The sequence below is a fragment of the Stenella coeruleoalba genome (assembly GCF_951394435.1).
Source record: "Stenella coeruleoalba genome assembly, chromosome: 12".
NCBI classification, from domain to species: Eukaryota; Metazoa; Chordata; class Mammalia; order Artiodactyla; family Delphinidae; genus Stenella; species Stenella coeruleoalba.
Genome location: NC_137158.1, coordinates 58,362,189 through 58,385,505, shown reverse-complemented (window position 1 = coordinate 58,385,505; position 23,317 = coordinate 58,362,189). Strand labels below are relative to the sequence as shown.

General features: G+C 41.6%; 1 protein-coding gene across 8 annotated transcripts in view; it reads right to left on the bottom strand.

The window, feature by feature from the left end:
* The window catches only part of L3MBTL3 (L3MBTL histone methyl-lysine binding protein 3), a 117,132-nt gene extending 99,246 nt beyond the window's left edge, over positions 1-17,886 (bottom strand). For 3 of the 8 annotated variants that reach the window (XM_079940003.1, XM_079940008.1, XM_079940010.1), the window contains exons 1-2: positions 15,832-16,093; positions 14,212-14,285 (exon numbers count right to left, since the gene is read on the bottom strand). The gene's annotated coding sequence lies outside the window, so the exon portion shown is untranslated. Of the gene's footprint in view, positions 1-14,211; positions 14,286-14,845; positions 15,139-15,831; positions 16,094-16,758; positions 17,066-17,829 lie in introns of those variants that run through there. The other 5 variants (XM_079940004.1, XM_079940005.1, XM_079940009.1 and 2 more) reach the window with 5 other exon arrangements.
* Positions 17,887-23,317: the final 5,431 nt, after the last annotated feature.

Here is a 23,317-nt window from a genome sequence, read left to right as displayed (position 1 = left end):
CCAACTGACTATTTGATGATATTAGAGAAATACCATTGCTTTATTTTGAGGGATTGATGATGATACATACTTTAAAGAGAGGAGGTCTTCCTTGTATTTTAGAGATACAAGCTGAAATTGTGAAATGAAGTGATATAAGGTGAGGAAGTTGCTACAAATTAATTAAGGGGTAAAATGGTGAAATAAGACTGGCAACATGTTGGAACTGTGAAGATAAAGACGAGTGAAGGGTCCAGGGTGGTTATTACACTACATTCCACATTTTAAATAGTCAATAGGAAAAAAACAAAACAAAACCCTGTGTTTCTTTGAATTACAGCTATCTTCTGTTGGAGTTTACTAGATGCTTCAATATTCTTTCTTCCTTTATCATTAAGACTTAATCCTCAAAACAGGAAATAGGTTGTAAAGGCCTGAGGAAGAATTAATCTAAGAAACAGTAAAAATATGAAATAAATTAAGACTCATACTGAAGTTCTCTATGACTCCTACCTCACTAAATACATAAAGATCAGCAACAAACCTGACTTTCTAAGGTAGGAGTGGCAGCTTTTCCTGATAGATAGTAGAGTGACAGAATAATTTTCCCCCTGGTGGATAAACCAGGTAAAACCTGAGTGATCCTTTAATAAGAAAAATTTTTCATTTATTAATTCAATCGCATCTTCTTCCAGAAAAGCATTCAAAACATCAGAAAACTTACACAAACTATTTCATTTATTTGTTTCTCACAGAAAGATGGGTTCTATCATCCCTCTAGTCGACACTGAAAAAAGTGCAGAGTTCAGTAACTCACCCAAAACCACACTTGGTGGCACACCCAGGATTTTAACCCAGGTCAGTCTGATTCCAACCCTGGGTTTTTTCTCAACCACCGTCTTGTGCTGTCTCAAAGTCTTACCCCCTCCGAGAATCTGGCTAAGCCTACTTTTCCCCATTTTACTCCTTGGAACACAGCAAGTCCAGAAAGCAGTTTACTAGGTCCCAAGTTCTCGATTTATGTACATCAGTACAACACGTATCCTTTTTAGTTAAGTGCCATCAAATACACGCTCATTAACAAAATGTCATTGAGACACATATTCAACACAAGTAGATTTCTGGTCTTTTCCTACCTAAAAACCATAAAGGTATGAAATTTACAAGAGCAAAAATGCTGTCTGTGACCAGGAGGAGGAATAGAAAATCGGGGTAACCTAAAAGCTATCACTGTACAAAAGCTGCAGAAAATGTTTATGACATATTTTAGGAAATAATTAGAATATGCTTTTGCTATACAAAACACTGGTAATGTTACACAGTATGCTCTGCCTGCAAGCACATATCTAAAATTTATAAAAATTGTTTCCATCCATTGTTTCATTCTAAGGCTTGTGGACATTTTGTATAAAATATTATAGCATAAAAATATTCACTACATTCTCCTTTCCTTTATCCAATTTTGAAGCCACTGGCTACTTTCACTATCGCATGAAGTCTGAACAGCTACAATAGATTAGGCATTTTCCCACCATCTCCTAATCAGGTAGAACAACCAGCAACCAATATTATTTGAACAGAAGCTGGTTTTATGACACCCTAAGTCGTCCTCCTTTTTCACCTTCTGTAAGTGTGTGCACTTGTATACAAACATACAAAGCCTTTTCACTTCAACAAATTGTGCTTCTAAGAGTTAAGCAATTTTTTTTTTTTTTTTAGTACTTAGAAATGCTATGCTTTATATTTTCTTTAAATTTCACCTGGTACTATTCCATCATCCCACGTGTAACCTGTATTCCACGGGCCTGAAAACCAGGTAGATAACGTCACTCACAATACAAGTCACAAACAGTATTTCTCATTTGCAGAAAATCATACGCCAAATCTCTTGTTAATGCTGCTGAGATTTCCTAAGGAAGTATCTTAAGTATGTACCATGATGGGTCCTCTGTGTTATTAGCCAAGATCTACCACTTTTCTCCTAACCTCTTCTAAAGGCTAATGGTCTCCAGCCACTGCTGATGTCAAAAGCGACAGCTTTCGAGATCAGATATCCAGCAACTGCATCCACGCAGCTTCTGATTCCCACTCACCTATGTTATGGCTGACAATGGCTAATATCAAGGGTACTGACACCCAATGTGCTCCCACCAATGCCCATTGCGGAGGCCTCATCAAGGAGCTGATAATTTTACTGAAGGTGAAGACCATTACTGTTGGTACCAATGCAAATGTATTATACTCCCAAAGTCCCTCTTTTGTGAAACAGTTCACTTTAGCTTTTACTCATTTTTATTACAATTTCCTTGCCCTAAGAATTCAGCAAAAGGGATGGAGGACAGACTAAATGACATTTTAACACTGTCCTCAGAATTACCTCTTCTCTCTCTCCTGCACCGCTCCTCGTCTCTAAACCAAAGCTGTGCAACGTGGCTCTCCCTGGGAATCCTGTATCGAATGGATGCACTTCCTCCATCTCTCATGCAAAGAAATCTCTGGAAGCCCTAGCCTACCCTGTACCACTAGTAATCTAGAAACATTAGGCGGTGATGAAATTAGTTAACTCCTTACATTTAAACATCCTATGTTATAAGAATATGGAGATGCAAGCCCTCTCATATACCGATGGTGGCGCTATTGATTGAACCAACCTCCATGGAGATCAATTTTCAAGAACATATCCTCCAATTCAGCCCTTCTACCTCTAGAAATTTATCCTATAGATACTTACATGTATAAAAAAAGGTAAAAGGTGATTCATGGACTACAGCACTGTTTGTAATGTTAGAAAACTGGAAACAACCTGACTGTCCATCAGTAAAGGACAGTTGTGGTACAGCCATATACAATGGTTAAAAAACAATGAGGGGGACCTCCCTGGTGGCGCAGTGGTTAAGAATCTGCCTGCCAATGTAGGGGACACGGGTTCGAGCTCTGGTTCGGGAAGATCCCACAGGCCACGGAGCAACTAAGCCCATGCGCCACAACTACTGAGCCTGTGCTCTAGAGCCCGCAAGCCACAACTACTGAGGCTGCGCGCCACAACTACTGAAGCCCGTGCACCTAGAGCCCGTGCTCCGCAACAAGAGAAGCCACCGCAATGAGAAGCCTGTGCACTACAACAAAGAGTAGCCCCCACTCGCCACCATTAGAAAAAGCCCGCGCGCAGCAACAAAGACCCAACACAGCCATAAATAAAAAAACAAAAACCAAAAAAACCCCCAAAGAACAATGAGGAAACTCTTCACATTCTGATATAGATAGAGCTCCAAGATACTATTAATACTAAAATTTTATGCAAGGTATAAAAACTGTGTGCTACCATTCGTGTAAAACAAATGGGGTATATATAAATACGTGTATTGCTTATATATGCATAGCCTCTCTTTGCCAGGATTTGTCAGAAGCTGGTAACACTGGCTGCATCCAGGAAGGAGCAACGACTGACTGAAAGACAACCAAGGGAGGGAACCTTCTCTCTGTGTAGTGTACCCTTTAGTACCTGTTGAATGTTTAAACGTGTGGGGTTTTTCGAAGAAAAAAAGTTACATTAAAAAAAAATGTTTTAAAATCCTGTTTCACATTTATTTAAAGTACTCCATGTTTTGAAAGGCATGTCTTCTTACGAAAAATACTTAGCTTGTTACTGATGCCAACAAATGAAGCTATAGACTAGAAGGTGCTAGGAAAATCAACTTCCCCAAAGCTCTTGGGTAATTTAACTAGTAGGTATTTAACTATATATGCAAATGTATCAGCTCCACAGATGGGTGAAGAGAGAAAGGGTCGGGTTCACTTCTCCACAACTGAGGTATCAAAAACATACAGTAGAACCTTGGCATTCACAGACTATTTATGGTTTCTACCATTCCTGAGTGACAGCTGAAGTTCCCATGACATTTAGTAATTTGCCATTTTGCAGAGACATGATTCTGAATAACACTCCATAAACTGGGAGTCCCGGCCAAGGTCCAGGTGTGCTCTGAGTCACAGTGCTTTGTCTGAGTGCTATGACCACTTTAAATAAAGTGATAAAAACTTTGTTTCTTGTTAAGAAATGAAACAAAAGCAAGTGCTAGTTGATTCTAGTGTTGATGACACAACGAGGAGAATACGGAAATGTTTATGAAAGTGATAGGTCCCAGCCACAAAACAGAAGTTTCGGATAAATCAAAGGCTGAAATGTCAAATGCAATGATGACTCAGACACACTATGTGAACAAAACTACCAAATGCTCCAAAAGGAAATAAGTAGAAAAGATGTGTGAATTTGTTTCCACAAGTGCTCTCGACAGTACAAAATTTGCTCATCAAGTGAGATAAGTATTTAAGGTCTAGAGAGATCATTTACATTTTTCAGTTATACTTTAGTAATTTGAAGGGAGGAATTACACGCTACAATGATTTTTTTCAGGTTGAGGCTTGGCGATGGTCTTGGGCTGTATCCCTCACAAATGTCAAGAATCTACTGTATCTTATTTTGACTGGAGATAAACAGAGTCCTTCACAATCCTCCCTTCATATGATTCCTTCCCTCACATCTACCAGGAGAGGATAAAATGGTGACTCAGAGTGGGAGCAGAGACTCCCCCAGGGCTGCACTTCTATAGCGAGTTCAAGGTGAAGAGGCCTCCTGGGGCTGTGATGGAGAGAACAGTCCCCTGAAAGATAAGCAACCCAATCTAGTACGTCCCAACATAAAGTGAGAGAGTGGGCCTTGCCTATAAACCAAAAGTCTGGATCTGCAGATAAGGTGAGAATTAAAGATTACTAAAGAAAGTGTACTAACTGTAGCCTGGCCATGCCTGCTCAAACTATTGTTTTCAAAATATAACAGTATTTAAAAGAACGGCTAGTTACTGTTCACTAAGACCAGTTAAATAGTTTTAATAATTTTACGTGAAGTTGCCTTTTTAGAATTCCATTTTACAGCTTTACAGTTAACAGGTGCATTTTTCAAAAATAAGTTAAAGAGATGACAAGGCCAAGAGCTGGTAGTAGTTGTAAAACGGGGGTAGACATGACCTCAGAAGCAGCATCTGAGAATCAGATTTAAATTCTGTCATTCAGAGAGATGCCGGGGCTGAGATCTCAGTGCCTGGTGTCAACGGACTAAACTCATCAGTTTGGGGTTCAAGAGGGCAATGTTATCTTTTGTGACGTGTAAGTCAGGAATGTTAACCCTAAAACCATGACCATGAAAGAAACAAAAGTGAGAGCTATGCAGAAGAGTAAGACGGCAATAAGAAAAGTCAGCCTTCACTGTGGGGATCCAATGCCTTGTTGCTTTGATGCCCACATTAATACCATCAACTGAAGCTGGCTTTTGGTGTACTTTGTAGAAATCATTGATCACTAACCAAACGCCGTCGGCACATTGTGACGTTCTCAAAAACGTCCTAAGCGTCGTCTTCGGTAATATCATCAAGAAGGCCTCTGCCCACTGCTAAACACGTTATTAAAGTGGCGTATAAAACTGTTTTGGGCCTCCGCATCCCCACTCACCCTGCCCCTGGTCATCCTTTCATAGACAGACGCAAATCAAACACGTCATGTATCATCCTCAAAACCTGCCACACTCTCTCAAGTTCCTCTTTCCATCCCTCTCCCTTTCCTAAACAAACCACAGCCTTCCTTTCCTCCCTTCAATTCACTTTCCAAAGATTAACAATTACCTATTCTGTGACATAAGACCAACTAATCCCTTGAAGCCTCAATTTCCCCACCTGTAAAATGTGGCAAATAATAGAACTTTTCTTCATTGGGCAATGGTGAGGATTACATGAGAGAAGCCAGGTAATACCTCAGCACAGTGCCCATCCCATAGTAAGCAGCCAATAAAATCTTAACTTTCTGCTCTAATTACCTGGTCTAACAATTATTTGCGCTCATGAGAGTCGCTCTGTGACCTCAAAAGATTAGTCAGTGGCCTTTTTTTTCCCCTTTCCCTTCATTTTATTTCAATGGCATCTCTTATAGTAAGCCACCTGTATTCAAAGCTCCATCAGAAGATGTCAAGATCACTACATAAAAGTACATGTTTCATTGTTAATAATAATAATGCCTATATTTACATGGCTCCAGAAATGACTAGCTTTCTTCATAGAACAATACCTCTGAAGTAACGGAGAGGGATTTGCTGTGTGCGCAGGGAGTTGGACCCCAAGGCCAGGCTCTCTCGGCCACCATGCTGGGCTGGCACCACACTGTGCACCAGGCTAAGGCATGTAAACAGGACGAGATGAAAGGCTAGGGCCACATTTCTCAAAGTCTGACCCTTAAAACGTTTAGACCATTTCTGCATGTCCCGTGATAAAAGTTTTGTGGTGAGGGAGATGTGTAACCCCCCCGGGGTCTTTAGGAGGAGGATGGCGCATGTCAGCAGCAGCGCAGCAATCTGTGTAGTGCTGTCTGAGCCCAAGTTTCCCACAGTCACTTAGCCTTGTGGCTCTGTTATCACAGTATAGCGAGGTCCATGGAATCCCCTTTTCGGAAGATGCTGAGTTACAGAAAATAAATTCAAGAAACAACATGAGAGCAGGCAGCATTTTACAGGGTAGAATTTATCCATCTTCAGGTTAGAGTCGACTACAGAGGTGCTACCTCCTGGCTGAGCTCGCCATCTGCACCCATGTGTGGAGATCTGTAGTGTCTAACCCTGGGGAATGCCCTCAGGACCTAGAGCCCAGGCTGGAGAAAGTGATCCTGAGACAGGCAAAACCTCTGCCTCCTAAGGTCTATCTAGGGTTTTCTGATTTATTCTCTAATGCCCTCCTATGTACTTTCATGACACCAGAGAGGTACACAGCCTGTAACGGGGGAACTCACATACCCACAAGTACACGGCCATGTAGGGGTAGTCACACAAAGCCAATAGGCCTAACCCATTCCAGAGACACAAACATACTGGAGCCGGAGGCTTTCTTCTATGCTTTGCCATTTTAAAGGCTCTTACCAATACTAGACTAGTTGACCCTCACAGCTACCTTTTAAGATGGCCAAGAATTCTTAGCCTCATTTTACAGATAAGAAAAGATCACCCAACCAATCAACAGACTTTTACCTCCCAAGACAGTGCCCCTCAAACTATACCATACTGCCCAACACATTGTATTTTAGTCAATAAAGAAGCCAGTCTAATGTAAAGGTGAAAAGCACAGCAGCCAGAGTGCCTGGGTTGAATCCTGGCTTCACAGTTTACTCGCTGTATAATCTTGGGCAGGGTACCCAACCTCTCTTGAGCCTCAGCTCCTTCATCTAAAAAAATGAAATAGAAATATCTACTTCATATGGATTAAAAAATGTTTTAATCATGCATGTTAAAGTGGTTTGTACTTTTTGGACACTCAGTCCACAACAGTTACGGTTATTTTGAAGAAAAGAAACAAGCTGCTCTCCAGTGTCCACATTCCCTCCAAACATGGGTTTACCAGATGTCTGAAGTATCCCAGGGCAGAGGAGTTGATAACTCTGCAAAAGCCAATACCTTTGCACCACAAAGTCCTATTTGATTTCTTAAGAGTCCAGGGGTGAAGGTGGAGAAAAGTGGAAGTTAAGAACTGTGGTAGGATTCTGGGATTTCATGGACAAATAAAATTTCAAAATGAATTTGGGAAGCTGATGAAAGGTCAATAAGTATTAGTTTTCCCAAGCTCTTACAAAGAACATGTTAACAAGGAACAAAGTATGAAGGACATAATCTCTGAACAGCGACCCAAGACTAAGCCACTGGCAACCTTACTGTGACATTTTTGCTGAGGAGGCATAAAAGCTTCCTTGCATACCAACTGTGGTTCCAGGACCTGCTTTCAAGAAAGCTAGTGTAGAGGCCAACAGAAAGCACCGTAAGAGATCGCAGCAAGAGGCCAGGAGGAAAGAGTGATGAACGCTATGGATCCTCTCCAAAGGGGACTCAAATGACTACAGTGAGTCTTTCTCTGTACAAATACTGGAATATGTGTACGTAAGATGCCAGGAGAAGAGGGGCTGGAAAGGCAGAATCTATACCCCAATTATAATACTTATTACATCATATCATGATCATTTACTTACAGGAGGTTTTGGAGGAAAGAAAACTGGATTTCTTCATTTCGCTATCCCATGTGATTATCCACAGTAGGAATCAATAAAAATTTATCAGATGAATGAATAAAATAGAAGGGAAAAATATAACAGACTAGTTGTGGGCAGGCACTGGGGAGAGAGGAAATCAGGAAACGATCTTCATTTGTCCATCTATCTCTTATTCTCCAGTGAAAATTCTAACTAACAACGAGGCTGCTAAGTATTTATTTACCTCTTTGGCAGAAGGATAGCATTCCTGCTCCAAGAAACCTTCCTTATTTAAGTGTCAGTGAAGAATACATGAAAAGAAGTTAAATTCAAACCTCTTAAACAGGCTTATTCAATAAGGATAAGAGAAAAATCTAAACTCACACCTGAAGCATCTCTCAACAAACACATTTTGCTACAAAGAAAAAATTTCCTTTCAAATCAAGCATGACAGATACCAGCTTTGATATTCTACTCACCCTGACTGGCAAGAACTCTGAATCGCACACATACTGGAACTGAGATCTGTTGAGGAGAGATGTGAAATTTTGCCCTGAGGGCCCAAGTTCATAGATTTTTAGGCAGGTAAAACTCTAGATCATTTCAATGTGAGAATTGAAATCTCGGTAGCATCAAGAACAAATCCTTGAGAATCTGGGTCTCCTGTCCATATATATGCTTATATAGTAGATGCCTTCCTTTAAATATGAAATCAGTTATTAGCACAGTTCCTTCTTATTGATACTTTTTCAGAAACACCCCACCACCACCAGTAGTCATCTACTGGTCATGTTTTAATGAAAATGACCCTAGTTATAACGTATTGATGGTTTCTCTGATATGCTACCTTTTCTGCCACGGAGATTACATGTGAAGGGGTAGTCACTGAAGGCAACCTTTACGAAATCTCAACTTCCTGCCCTTCTGTTTGTTACTGTAAGAAGGATGAATTATTTGAGAGTCTGTGGCCTAACCTACTTACTTCCTCTGAAGGAGGAACAGAAAATTAAAAATGCCTTTCAAGAAAAAAAAATGTACATAGAAAATGAAATCACAAACTGACATTAACAGTCTTACAGCATATTTAATACACTCTCTTCAAATGCTTTTATTTGAAGTTCATTTTCAGTGTACAGACTATATCTCAATTTGAGGCAAAAATATCCTGAAAAGTGCTATCACGTCATCAACATATTACACTAGTAGCGTAATAATAGAAATTTTACACCCATTAGAGGGATTCAGGGGAATAAAAAGAGCAAGAACCTGTCTCACACAGATATTTCCCTGCTTATGCAAAATATGCATGAACTTAAATTAAAAAAGAAAACTAAAAGTAGTATCTTGTTCTTTTTTCTTATTTCACTTCGTAATTTTTTAAATGCTAAAAGTAGTATCTGTTTTCTTATTCTGCTTCATATTTTTATAGAACATAGAGCTAGAATTAAAAGATTTACACTTGATTTCTCTTTTGTATATGATAAATTAGATTTGACCAGATTTTATTTCTGTCACAGAAGTCATGTCTACAGGGCTTACCCTGATAGCCATTTGTAGCTAAACTCCTTATCAATAGATTGAACAGCTAGGCCTCCAATCTACCAAATAAGACCACAAACCAATGGGGTGAAATTATCTAAGACCATTTAACAACCAGACCAGGGATTTCAATTCACAGTTCAGGGTTCAAGCAGTGTTAACAGATGGGAGAAAAATAATCAACTGATTTTGGTGCCTGAACCATCCTACCAAAAGTGTTTTAGGAACTGAACTGGTTTAATTCTATAAAATTTCACATAACATAAAGCTATAGTCCAATCTTGAAAAGGCCTGGCACACAGCAGGTACTCAAAAAAAGGTACTGGATGACAGTGTTTCAACAAAGGAGAAACAGGCTGTACACCTGAAACTAACACAACATTGTAAATCAACTATACCCCAATACAAATGTAAAAAACAAAACAAAAACAAACAAAGAAAAACAAAGGAGAAACAGCCCATTACCCTATAATCAATGCCTGCAGTAGCATCCTTCTAAGTCAGACAAAAGCTCTGCATGATGGACCACGACTCAGATGATAGAAATATTATGTGACTCCCACTGTAATCCAGAACCACCCAATGAATCAAAAGCTCTTCACTTCATTTTGTAAATGGGCCTACTCTTCTGGTTAAAGAGTATAATGTCAGTAGTTATCGTATTTTGGTGAGTATATTCTTAGTCATATTCCCTGTTATCTTTATTAAACTTTGATCCTAACACTACATTCCTCCCTACCCCCAGCTTCTCACCACCATTATCTCTATCCCTCATTTTAATTTTCTTCTTTTATAATCACAATAAATTCCATCATGTTTTGAGTTCACAAAATGGTAAATTTAGGTCCCAATCTTTTGATTGATGATTGATTGATTTACACTTTTTGATAACACACCCTACTGCCTTATCAGGTCTCTTCCTATACAGAACAAGTGAAATCTTATTTATATATAAGCCTAGTAATTCCCAAAACTAATCTGAGTAATGTTTTATTAACAGTTAGTGATCATTTCAAGGCCATGAACTAGACCAAGGTGTTCTTTTCAGTATAACTCAGTCTTTCCCCAACTTTTAAAAAAAGGAAAAAAAAAGAGGAAAGTGAAGAGATAGTGTTTTCTTCCCGTAATTTTTTCTTACACCAGTTTGCTATTGCTCATCTTAGTGAACCAACGTATAAGAGCAAATACATTAATGTGGAAATGTGTTTTCTTAGAAATATTCTAAGAATTACTATTTGGAATATTAGAAAGTTAAAGACATAACAAAACAAAAGCTAGTGTCATTTTCCCTGGTCCCACCCCTTTCAAAGTACATGATATGAACTAAGACAAGTTACTAAGTATCTCTGAGCACCAGTCTGCTCTAAAAGAGAATTAATAATACCAAATGCTCAAGGTTAATGAAAGTATTAGGGATAATATTCAGTGTCTAGAACAATACCTAGGCATACAGAAGGCACTCGCTAAGTTTTTGTTAGATGAATGAATGAGTGAATCAATGAATGAATATAAAATATCTAGCTTAATGCTTGACATTCAGAAGGCACTCGATACACAATTACATTGACTATATCAACACTTCACAGTGTTTTGCAGAGACACCCTACCTTCCAGGACGCTACCTTAGGAAACACACCCAGTAGTACCACCACAGTACTTACCTCTATCTACCTTTCACTGGCACTGAACCATGGCTTTGTTTTGGTAATTACCATTGTATGTGTATAGATCATCTCCTCAACTAGATTATGAACACACTGAGGCCAAAGACTGTTGCTTTCTCTGTAGCCTCAACAAATTCATTCACTTCACCCTATTCTCAGTGTTCATTATGTGAAGCACTTCCCAATGGAGACTTACACAAAATAGATACCAATAAATATTTGTGGACTGACATAAAACACTGACTTACAGAAAGAATAGTAGATAATAATAAAAAGGTTTTGTTATAATACACATGTAATTCTTCTAATCACTACCCAAGTCATTAACTATAAGTCCACTTCTGAGGAAGAAACTGGAGCCACATCCAGGATCACCCAACTTTATACAAGTTCCTCTCAAAAGTCCTTGTTCTTTCCTTCAAACCACCCTGCCTCCTACAAAAGGACTTCTCTTAAAGGCTTTTTTCAATTCGACTTCATAAATCAAATTCCTGGGGTAAGCGTGTAGGGAACTCATCAAGGGCAAAGACCTAGTCTTTCAGTGTTCAGCACTGTAAGAGCTCAATAAAAATGAGTTAACTAGTAGAAACATCACTAGAGAGATTACTCAGGTTACCCAGCCTTGGGACCCCAAAGGTACCCTTGTCCACACCACATAAAGTAACTTCTTTTGTAAGTTTCCCATCCTATTATAAACAGCTTTTGTTGATATATGTATTTCTTAGAAATAAACTACCAAACAAAACAAACCAGTGGAATTTTTCAAGAACCAACCTTCAATTCCTCAGGGATGAATTAAACAGGACATATATTTTTTCTTTCCTTCACTATTGGGTTTTTGGGTTCTTAGCATATTGATAGGATAATTTACAAGAGAAGTGAGATAAACTAAAACTTTTCAGAGTTTGTCAAGTTCAGTATCATCAAATTGAAAACAATGACAGATAGTACTTGTGGTTTTCTTTTTTCTATCTAGATAACAGTTGATTAGAATTAGAATAAAGCAGCAAAGAGGTCTAGAAAACATAGGGGTGGGGGGAAGCCCTACAGGTAGCTTCCCCTAAATCCAGTCATTTGCAGTACCCATTTTCTGGCCCTGAGAGTTTAAATACTTACTACTCCAGTTACCTATTTTCTCATCCTCATTTCCCAGCAGATTCACACAACTAAACTATTAATTACAGCACATGAATTCCCCTCACACCAACCCTTCTACTTTCATCACCCTACCATTTCCACAATTTGGCATCATTTTATATTTAAAAGTATTTATTTCATCTACTCCTACCTAGCAAATGACTAGTTTGGGATAAATAAATATCAATTCGTATTCAACACCATGTTAAAAACATGGTCCCTTCTCTCAAGGAGCCAAAGTTGTAAAAGAGAAACTACTAATTTCCTATAGAAAAGAAATATCCCCCAGAAGTACTGTGACAAGTCCGTATAATATATACACCAAAAACTAATCTAATAATTTTAGCCAGGAATTAAATCACTCTGTTCGGCTCTTAAAAACCTACCTCCTGCCCTTTCCAGAAAACGTGGTTAAGGTGAAATGGTAATATGACAACCATTTCAAACATCTGAATAGCTCTTCATAGCGCTCAAAACCTTATTTTATTTGATCCCTTCAACAAAGAAATCAAGGCAAGCATTGTTGCTCCACTTTTCCAGATGGGGAAATCTAGGCTGAAAGAGTTAAAGTGACTTACACAAAGTGGTACATTCAGTGGCTAAATTGTCTTCTGATTCCTATTCTAGTACTCTATCTACACTCACGGTGATTCCCCAATTGAAGAAAAAATAATCACTGTCTTCCACTCAGCACATCTAAACATGAAACTCACCACCCTAGGAAACACATTTCACTCTGCTTCCATTTCTACTTCTGTCTGGGTGATCTTCTTGGAGCTGTTCTTGCCCCCTTGTCTCTGCTGCATCACCTACGTAGACATCTATTTATTTTGCTAAATTATACTACTCAAGATGATCCACAAGCAGAAAATGACAATAAATTCCCTTTTAACAATCATTTTTATATTGGTATTTATTCAGTTATGACATCGAGACCACATCTACCCTGGTTATAAGGTGGCTCAATAGGGATTATTAGTTCTGCTAATTTATTTTGTTTTCTTTTGTTTTTGCCAAACAAGAATTAGTAACTCCTTTAATACTCAAGACAGAGAAGGAAAATGAAAGGCAGAAAAAGAAAGGGAAAGATCAAAAGAAAAAAGGTATACATAGTAGAAAGCACTACAGTAGCACAAATGTACTTTGATGCTCTACCCAGAGAGGGCCCCCCTTTGCCTGAGAATGACCTTTGTCCTGAAAGTAGGCCCTGGATTATTGGAGACAAACCAGCACCCTCCAAAATTACCAAAGGGATCTTTACTGGACAACAGCTGTCTTCCCTGTGGTGATATGCTTAAAAGTTGACAAGTTTATGCTAACACACTGGAAACTCACTATAACCTATGATTCGATATTTGGCACAAGTCAGACCACCGTTGGACTTGAGTCACAGAATATAAGTTACTTAAATATCCCCAAAGATCTTGTTGTGAATTTCACCTACAAAATTTTACCAAGTTCCAGAACCTTCCATATCACTGTGTACTTATACAACAGTTATATTAATTCACAATTGCTTTGTTCTAGTTTTCCCACTTTCTCAACTCCAAAGAATAAAACTATTTATTTTCAGCAGAAAACAGGTGCAATTGGAGCGTGAATTAAGAATCTAGCAAAAAGCCAGTCCAAAGGTTATCCAGAACAATCTCTTAACTTTTCCTAATGTTTTAAGTAGAGCCTCAAGCCCACTCAGTGTCAAGACTTCCATGCATTCAAAGCGGCCCTCACAAAATGATGTTTTTCTGCCAACCTTGTTCCACACTCTCCTCCCTCATCCCCAAATGCAGCTTTTAACATTTGCAAGTATATCAAGGAATTTGTTTCAACATGCAACTCTTACCTAGTTGCAGTGAAGAAATAACTGTCTGATGGTCTTTAAGACTGTCGTCCACCCTCAAGACTTCTTCCGGAGGTCTAGCATTGATTTAAAAGGAGGACAAATAAAATCAAAATATTGTCATAAAAAAAAGCCTTCAAACCCACAACTAATATGTATAAATTTTGAATTGCTGATTTATTGCATGATTTCATATATTACCACTTGATATGTTAAAAAAAAAACTAGTTCTGGATGAGATGAACTAGATTTTATCATTTATATCATTGCCCTCCCCTAAATTCCCCCATTAAAGTCTCTCCCATTGTATGACAAGCAGATGAAAGTTACAAGGGTCATTTGGTTCAACTTCCATTTCTCTCATTGCTTTTCTTAAAACTAAAGTTACTACGCAGAACACACACTGGCAAAAGAATAGATTCTATGTAAGCAAGTTTTGTCCGTATATCAAATATTTAAGCGTTTAAATCACAAACTATACAAAGCGTTCAGAAATAATGTATTTTGCAGTGAAACAAAATTACACTCTTAGCACTAAAAGGGGCCATTTATTTTATGGCTATATATAAATGTATGTTTAAGCAACTAAGTATCAGCCTTAAATTATATTTATTAGAGAATAAAATGATCAGCTCACATAAAAGGCACATTTCAACCAAAGGTCTTTCTCATTTTTTCGAAGTTTTAAACACAAATTGCACTTTGCATTTTTATTAACGTTCAAATGAAATTATCTGCTGTGACTCCTGATTAAAAGTAGATCAAATGTGTAGACAACGATAAATATAAAAAACAAACAAATTGCTTCTAATCCAGAGAGTGACCAATCTCAAATCCCAGCATAAAAGCAAAGTGTTTTTTCCCATAGAAGTAATGAAGAGTGGAAGTTGTAGAGTTTGGGTCCTCAGATCTCATTTGCTCTCCAATGTACTAAACTTTCTATTTCTGATCAGCATCCTCTCATACAACATCTGGCTGCTCGCTCGGGTCGTCTAATTACTTCCACGTCTGAACGGACTACGTAGCTAAAAGTAAAGGCCAAAGTTTGCTCTCGGCCTTCCGAACTTAAAAAGATGCGTTTAACCACTAGAGGTCTCCCCTTGGCCAGTTTTGTACGTTCGCTATTTTGCTGCACTTGAAACTTTCCGGAGAAATGCTCTACTCGAGTCAGTGTTTTTCTAAAAACTTGCGCAAAAATCCACGCGACCGAGCTAGCCAGTACAGAGACTCTCGGGCTCCCCAAACCGATAAAGCTATTACAAACAACCCTCTAGGAAAATCAAAATTAATATTCGACGCACTCGCTCCAGCCGCTCCCCCCCCGCCCCATTCTTATTTCTCATCTCAGTTTCCCTGAACTTAAACTCAGAACAATCAAAAATCTATTTTTGTTTCGGTGCACTCTGAAGGATCTCTAACGCATTTTTCTGGCGGTAGACCCGAGGTGGTAGAGGAGCGGGCCGAGGGATGCAGGGAGGGGGAAGGGCCGTGCTCACAGCGCCCGAGGAAGTTGCATAAGGAAAGAGACTCCGTTTTTTGGGTCCCCTCAAAAAATCGGCAGGGAGGGGGAGGAAAAGGAAGCGGGGAGGGGGGAGGTAGGAGGGAAACCGAAGCGACGTTTACCTTCGTCTCCCCGTGTAAGGGTGGGGTAACAGCCACGATCTTCGCGACCCCGGAGGGCGGCTCGTTACCCCCACCTCTCTCCAAGCGCAGACGGACAAACAGATACCCCCACCCCTCCGCGGGGAAGGCGGAGAGGAAAGTGCCCGCTTTTAAACTTTCTCTCACGGTCGCGCTTGGGCCGGGCTTTGACCAGAAAGGGTGGGGGAGACTGGAGGGCCTTTTTCTTTCAAGGTAATTAAAGTTTTACCACCAGCACAGAAGTTGCGCCCCCCTCCCCCGCTGCCAGGGCTCACAAGTTTTCCTCCCGCTCCTCCCCCCCCCCAACCCGCCCCACCAGCTCGCGGGGCGCGCGGCGGATGCCTCGGCTCCTGCGCTTCCCGATCCCCACCCCCGCCGGCCTCTACTTCCCCCCGCCGGGCCGCCGCGGCGCGAGGACGGCCCGCCGGGCCCAGGACGCTAGTGTGCAAAACCCATTATCCCGGAACGGCACACGCACGCGGCGCGAGGCGGGCGGCGGCCCCGCCTCGGACCCCTCTTTGCCTCCCCAGTATAAGCACAGCGTAAACAAGTTGCAGGAAAAGCAGCCCCGCGCCTCCACCCCCCCACCCCCGCCCGCCTCCCCGGCGCGGCGGCCACCGCCGCCCGCCGCTACCGCCGCCGCGGCCGCCGCCTCCAGACACACGCCCGCGCCCGCACCCGGGCCGGCGCGGCACGGCGCGGGGCGAATGCAGCGACGGCGCGGGCTCCCGGCCCGGCCCGCGAGCCCGCGCCCTGCGCCCTCCCCCGCGCGGACGGCCGCCGCGGGCCCGCGCCGCCTCGCTTCCCGAAGCACTTTCCTGCCTCGGGCAGAAATAAACCGGAGGGTTTATTTTTGTGCAACTTTCCCAAAATGGCGGAAATTGGAGCTGATCTATATGAAATTCTCACACAGTCGGTCGGGAAGGGGGAGGCGGCGAGGAAGAAAACGCAAACTCTCGGCCGCCGAGCCCGCCGCGGGTCCGTGAGTGTGTGCGTGCGTGTGAGTGTGCGTGTGCGCGGTGGGAGTCGGGGAGGCCTTTCCGCCGCGCGCGCACACACACACACACACACACACACACACACACACAGAGCACACGCCGGAGAGACGCGCCTGCACATTCAACCAGTCCATTCTCCGCAGCCCGAGCGGGTAGAAAGTGGCCCGGCCTCTTTTCCCACTGCCTCGGTCTCCCGTACTTGTACTTCTCGCGCTCGCTCGCTCGCTCTCCGGTGCGCGCCCGGCACAAAGGCCACACGGGCGGAGGGGGCCGCAGGGGCGGCGCGCGGGGCTCGCGCCTCTCGCCGCACCGATCCGCGGCCCCGGCCGCCCCCGCCGGCGCCCCCAGCCTCGGCCGCCGCGCTCGCCGCCCGGGCTGCGGCTCCGCGGCGCCCACTCGGGCACGCACCCCGGCGGAGCCCGGCGCCGCCGCGCTCCCCACCCCGCGCCCGGTGTCATGAAAGCGACCAAAGTGACAAGCTCGGGGGGCGCGGGGGAGGGGGCACACACGCATCTGGCCGCCTGCGCGCGGGCGAGAGCCCGACGCGGCCGCCTCGCCCCGGCTCCTTTCCGCACGGCCCCCCACACCCTTCCCCGTGTGCGCGCAAAGAAAAAAATACAAGTCTCTCCTCCCCCCATTTTTTCCTTTCTCTTTTCTCTCTCTTTTGTTCCTCTTTCACACTCGCACTCACTACTTCAGAGTGAGATGCCCAGAGACTCCCCCTCCAGCCGTTTCCGAGTCACTTGCCCACTTTTTTCCCCAGGATTAAGTTTTCTTCTCTTTCCCAGAGGCGCAGAGAAGTGGGGGAGAAACCCCTTCTGTCCTTTCCCCTCCCCTGATCTGTTTCACAAGACGAGGGTGCGCTTCCTTCTCTCTATAGGTCTCTTAACTTTCATCCTCACCCAGAAAAATAAATGAATGGCTTTTGCACGGACAAATCTTCAGATTAATAAGAGATTAGATCCGATCAACCGCTTCTTACCCCCAAATTTTCTCTTTTTTTTTTCTCCGTCTCACGAGTAGTCCTGACAAATGGTCCAGGGCTGCGGGCGCACTGCGCATGTGCGCGTAGAGTCAGGGCTGGGGAGAGGGGAAACTGCGCTGGTGCCGGTGCCGCCGCCGCCGCCACCGCCACCGCCGCCGCCGCCGCCGCCGCCACTGCTGGGGAAGCTCGCTCTGGCTTCCCTGTTAATGCTGCTGCGCCTTCGCCGCTGGAAAGCAGCATTAAAGCGGGTTGGCAAATGCAGCAGCCCGCAGACACTGTTTCAGGTGCATCTTTTCAATACCCTTGTCACCGGCTCGGGGCTGGTTCAAGAACAATCAAAACAAATATGAAAGACTGCTAAGGTTATAAATTTCTTTGTGTATTTTTCACTTTACTTTTTTAAAAAGGCATTTCTCAGAGCAGCTAATCCACCATATACTGTTAAACGTATGCTTTCAGCCATTAAAGAGTGGGATTAGTCTTATAGGAACACAACCCAAAGGCTAAATGCATGCTACAGGTCATGAAAAATAAGAAAGTTTGAAGTTTTTACGCCCTAGAACCTCCCCCGCTTTTAGGACTGGAAGAATACATTATAAAGTGTGCATGTGAGGTGTGCACGTGCTTTGCGTTTCTTAAGTGCTGGTCTTTATTGACAGCTTAAACGTGTTAGGCCTCTGTTGTGAAATATGTTGGGACACGTATGTCAACTTAGAAATCAGTGTTCAAGTCCTCTGTCCTCTGGCAATAAGCAGGTCGAGGACGACCCTCTGAATGTATTCAGTCAAGATTGCTGAGCGGTCCTAAATAGCAAAACCTGTCTTTGCTAAGGCATCAAAACTAGATCAAGCGAGGGTATTGCATTTCGGTATTGACGGCTTTCCACTTATTGACTACAGGCCTCCTTTTGGGCCGCTCACCATTCTCCTTTTCTACTAGATACAAGTACTTAGAAAATAATTAAAGAAACTGAAATTGTGATCAACACCTCTATGTCAATAACGGAGCTTGCTTCGCGAGAAAAAAAGTAGCACTTCAGGAGTGGTGGAAGCAGGTCTTACATTTTGCTGGGGTAGGGAGATAAAGTAATGCCCCCATCTCAGAATGGACTATTTAGTTTGCATCTAATAAAGGGTAAAGGAGGCCCTTTTCCAAAATTGCTGCCTGAGGCCTAGAATTTAAATATATCACAGATGGAAATTCTGTATTAAAAATCCTTCTCCAAAATGTAAGTAATAATATTCTTGATTGAATTTTTTCACTTAAAGAATGTTCTTTGAACCAGTTTCAGAAAATAAACTGTTAAATTCTTTCCTTAGGACCATGAAATTACCCTAGAGAAGCAGACTACCCGACAATGTCTTCTGTTGGTATAGTGACCAAATTCTCCAAACCAAAACCCAGGATATATGGCTTGACATGTACTCAAAACAAAGGAACAAACTCTGTGAAGCTGAAATGAGTTCATAAAATATGCTTCATATTTTGGGAAACAATTGGTTTAGGGATGTGAAGTAGGGAAGGCTGGGTTAGTGGGAACTATAGATAATATCATTGATTTCACCCACCACATCCAACCTTTTTCTGAGTTGCTCCCAAACAGCCTAATTAACTGATCTGAATTTCAGCTTCTCTCCTTTTCTCCCTAGCCCTTGAATAAGCAGTGAAATGGCCAAAGGGAGAGAGACTACAGGAGGAGAAAGGAAGCAAAGCCAGGGGCTATGTGCAAAACTAAGACCTTACCCCAAAAGAAACTAAAATTAATTTTAGATTCCTCTTTCTAAAAATCCATTTTAGATTTGTTCTCTCTAGATAATTTCTGGATGATGTTTCTACTTCACATATATGTTCAGAGATTTCCACAGTCCATAAACTTACCTTAAAGGCCTACCTTGTGCTAATCATGCTACAAGGTGTTGGGGATAAACAGATGGTCAAAACTAGGCAACAAGGAATTCAGTCTGGCAAAGGGGACAGTCTAGTGCACTGGGCATTGCTGTACAGTGTGGAAGATGTGGTACTAGGGGTATGCAGAACAATTATAACTGAGGAGCACCTATGGCAATAGGAAAGGCTTTCCAGAAAAGGTGGTAACTAACCTGATTTGTGAAGGACAAGTGTCCAGGGTATGTGGTTCTACTTTTTTCTCTGGGAAGATGATCCAATCAGAGGAAGCCTGAGTAAAGGTCCAAGGGTTTGGAGAGCAAGGCTTGCCTGAGACCCATGCACATGTCGAGATTCACTAACAAAAATAAGGTCTAGTTGAGGCTCTCTACAATATGTGTCTTTCTCCCCCAGAGATCATCAGTAAAATCTCAAAGATTTAATCTAAATTGTTCCCAAGATGTGGTTCTGGATGGGAAATATTTTGAAGGTACTCATATGTAAGGGTAATGCTACCAGATTTTTCTACAAAGAATTCATCAGTGTTACCACCTGAAACAGAGGCAGAATAAGATATTAGAATCTAAATAACACTGCATTATTCTTTATATAAATTGGTAGTATTTACAGAACCTTTCTCCATCTGTTCCCTAAATGGTAATATCCTAGTAGAAGCTTTTTGTTGTTCCTTCACACTTCCACCATTCAGTCACTGGTTAGTAATTCACGATGAATCCCTTCTTTCCAGCATCCCTTAATCGCATCACTCCCCACCACTCTCCCCACTTCCCATCCCACCCTGCTCTACCCTATCACACGTACATACCTAATCCATCCTCAGACCAGGTCTGTAACTTCCCTGATGTCCCAAACTAAAGTATTAGCCACTCCTTTACTTTTCTTTATATTTATTTATTTATACCCAAACTTGTGCCCTGCCCCCATGACTTCAGGCTATTCCATTTCTAAATATTCTGAAGCTTAAGCCATTTTACATGAAAAATGTTTTAAATCACTGTACTCACTTTTTGAGGCTTCTCATCACCTCCCAGATGAAGGTCATTCAAAACCTTTCTCACTATACTCCATCCTGTAACCTCTACTCCGTGTGAATTCAATTTAGAAACCTACATTCCCTTTTCCTAACACGAAGCTTGTTCTGCATTGATAGGACACACTCCTCCTTCCTGGAACAATTCAAGGACGACCTCCTCCACCAGCCAGCCCCTCATAAATTGAAAGTGACCAGGAATGAAGTCCAAGTAATCCAGTTCTGCCACCACCCACTGGGAACTATTAGGCAGGTCACCTCATATTTCAGGCTTTGAATTCTCTCACTAGTTACACAAAGAAAAGAGGGTAGTAATTGATTTCTGAGATCTCTTTGAAAGCCATGTCCCTTTCCATCCTTCCACATAACAGTAACATTGCCACATTTTAGTACAAATAATATGGAACCAAGGAAAGAATTTTAAGTAAGGAGTGAAAAATCCATCCATCTGCTAGGTATCAGAATGTTATCAGTTTATAGCTCATTCAGTTGGTTTAGGCCCGGTACTAATGAGATGAAGGTCATGAGTTCCATTCCCTAATGGCTAGTTAGTTTTGATCTGTTTCATAGCCACAAACTTCTTTCCTAACCCCAGTTTCCCATGTTGTAACATGTGCTATTGGTCACAATTCTTAAGGTAAAATTGAATCTTTCCACAGAAATTTTCTAAAATGAACAATACTTGAAATCATTCTTTCAATGTATTATCTTACTTTTAAGTGTGAGTCACGTTATTTATTTTTTTAGCCTATATAATTGTGTGCTCCATGTTTTTCCAAGTATAAAAATGACATTAACATTGATTTGGTCAAGATTCTTATTATTGATATTTATTTATAAGAGCTGAGTTTGATTTTCTTGTTAGTGTTCTAGATAACACTGCAATGTAATACTGGTAATCTTTACTGTGACACATCTGTATACATTCTTAGCAGAGAGCTTGTGATAGTGAGATGTAATTGAAATGCTGAGAGTAAAAGAAAAAGGATCTGTTACTCATCAGGTAAGGAAAGGATCATAACGTAAATCTTAAATCCTCAACATCTTGAGGAAATTAATTCTGGATAGATGTGAATATTTATTATAATTTTGTTTAGATGCAAAGGTAAAGTTAGAAATATGACAGACATATTCAAAAGAGTGGAATAATATGGGACTATAAACTGACTTCTAAATTAAAAGGAAAGAGAGTTTATAATTTTCCATAACACACTTACTCACTTAAAGCCTAAATTTAAGAGCCTTATAACTAAACAGTATTAGAGGAACAAGCCAGACTTCAGAACATGTCTGTGACAGTAGCCTCTGATACACTTAGACCCTGGTTCTAGAATGTTCTTTCCATTTGACCTGGCCTCCTGGCCACAGCTGACTGGTCCAGAAGTGGGCATTTAATCCAAGGACTGAATCAAGTAGGGGTGGCCTATGAGTCAGCAGGGAGTGCTTCCCCATGTGAGTAAAAGTGATGAAATGGAACAGTCTATTCTCACGCTTGAACCGGAAATATTGAAGATGAAATTAATTGATAGGCATTACAAAAACTAAACTAAATGATTCACAAAGAGAAAAAGGTAGAGTGCAGGTACCTTGGCTGTTAGGCATTAGAAACTATGCATAAGCAGAAATCATACGGTAGGGCAGAGCAGAAGTTAGCCAGCCAGATAAAGGTGCTAGAGCTGCCCTGGGCTCTACATGACCTCCTATCCCCAAACGTCATTCTAGTCTTGGAAAGGCCTGGCCACTTTGGGACACCATGAAAACCACCTACATAGCTAGAATTTCTGTCTTCACTAGTATCACCATGATAGCTCCCCATCCCTTATGAAAAATTGAGTCATTTTTTGAATTGAGTAGATAAACAAAAGACCCCCAGCAACAGCAGAACGTATGACTTCTTCTTTTTAATCTTACAGATTTAAAGGGGTCATGTTAGAAAGTCAGTTTAGTCAGCCCAGTACCCAATCACCTTGTGTCCATTAGTGGAACATGCAGGCCAGACGGTAAGGATCAGATCCCAACACCATCACTTGCTGCTGATGTGTGATCTTGGGCAAGTTGCTGAACCTCTCTTACCTCAGATTCCACGTCTGTAAAATGGGAATATTTACAGTACCTAGCTCATGAGGTTGTTAGGATTTAATGGAGTAATAGAAGACTAAACCTTGGCATGTGGTTAGTAATCAATAAATGTTAGCTTGTGAGTTGGGGGTTTTTTGCCTGAGTTGTTCCCTGCAATATTCCTAACACCCAGACTTGTACCTACACACAGTTAAGTATGCAATGAATATTTTATTCAGTGACTTAAGGAAATACTATCATGTGAATTATTAGGTTCACTCTTTTACTTGCCCCTTTCCCAGCTGGTTACTAGGCCAGAGGTGTCATGTCACAGGCGTGCCCATGGACAACATCCTCCTAAAAGTTCCTGAAAGCATGTAAACAGAGAGTGCTAATGGAATTCATAGGCCCTATTCAAAGGAGCCTGCTGTTCAGAATATATTATCTTTATTTAGCATTTATATTACACTTTTATATTTTCAAAGCCCTTTT